The 1,285-nt window shown below is 40.4% G+C and overlaps 1 pseudogene; it reads left to right on the plus strand.

Moving 5' to 3' along the window:
* The first annotated feature begins 313 nt into the window (after positions 1 to 313).
* On the plus strand, positions 314 to 871 carry LOC111669527 (collagen alpha-6(VI) chain pseudogene; annotated as a pseudogene).
* The last annotated feature ends 414 nt before the right edge of the window (positions 872 to 1,285 follow it).

The raw sequence follows: 1,285 nt of genomic DNA on the forward strand, positions 1-1,285 counted from the left end.
AAAAATTGGTCACTATGCCCTGACTACCTCCTGTATATCACATTTAGACTGTGCAGATTTATTTTGCAGGTTTACAAAGGTTAATTTACAACTACACACTTTAATTTGTGAATATCACTTCACAAGCTCAAAATCTTATTGATGATGAACTAAAAATTAACTGATGCAGCTGAGATGATGCAGGTGTGTGTTGCACTTTACTTACCACTGAAAAGATTCTGTTATTATATTATTATATCAAGAGCCCCAAGGAAAGGAAAGTAGGAAAACATAAGAATGCTATACTGACATGTCTGTGCTACTGTTTCCACAGCTTGCAAAGACATACCAGGCGACCTTCTCTTTTTGATTGACAGCTCTGGGAGCATCAACCAGCAAGACTATGAGAAAATGAAAGAATTCATGAAATCTGTAATCAAGAAGTCCGCTATAGGGCAGAATGAGGTGCATGTTGGTGTCATGCAGTTCAGCACTGTCCAGAAACTAGAGTTTCCACTCAACCGCTACTACAGCAAAGAAGAAATGTCCAAAGCCATTGATAACATGCTGCAGATTGGTGGCGGCACACACACAGGTGGAGCAATCACAGATGTGTCACAGTATTTTGATGCATCTAGAGGAGGGCGTCCTGACCTAAGGCAGAGGCTGGTAGTGATAACAGATGGCGAGGCCCAAGATCAGGTTAAAGGCCCTGCCATGGCTCTGAGGGACAAAGGAGTATTGGTCTATGCCATTGGAGTTGTGGATGCCAACACCACCCAGCTGCTGGAGATCAGCGGGTCACCAGATAGGATGTATGCTGAGAGGGACTTTGACGCTCTGAAAGACTTAGAGAGCCAGCTGGCCTTGGAGCTCTGTGATCCAGAGAGAGGTGAGAGCAGACTGGGACTACCCCAAAAACACAAAATGTACTTTAAAAGGCATTTCAATAACATAGCATAACAGTTTGTTGCTCATGATTCATATTTCATATTTCAGTACAGAGACTAAATTTAAATTTTATGAATCAAAAATTCCATTGGAAACCATAACTGGTACTGACTTCTATCTTTGACTACAAAACAATACTAATAATGTTGTTGGACAATACTGTTCTATAAAAGCCAATTTTAAAGTTGTCCTGAAACTTAAATTTGTGGGAAGTTTTGGTTCCCGAAGGCTAAAAAATGCTCAACTGTAAACATAACCCAGCTGACTCTTGGATAGATTGGATAATATTTTGCTAGCTAACAAGACTGAACATGTAAATTAGAGAGCTGGAAAGTGGTTATGATGGAAGACAAGT

This window comes from Seriola lalandi, unplaced genomic scaffold (assembly GCF_002814215.2).
Source record: "Seriola lalandi dorsalis isolate HSWRI2012SDOR001 ecotype SW California unplaced genomic scaffold, Sedor1 jcf7180002004953, whole genome shotgun sequence".
In the NCBI taxonomy this organism is placed as follows: domain Eukaryota; kingdom Metazoa; phylum Chordata; class Actinopteri; order Carangiformes; family Carangidae; genus Seriola; species Seriola lalandi.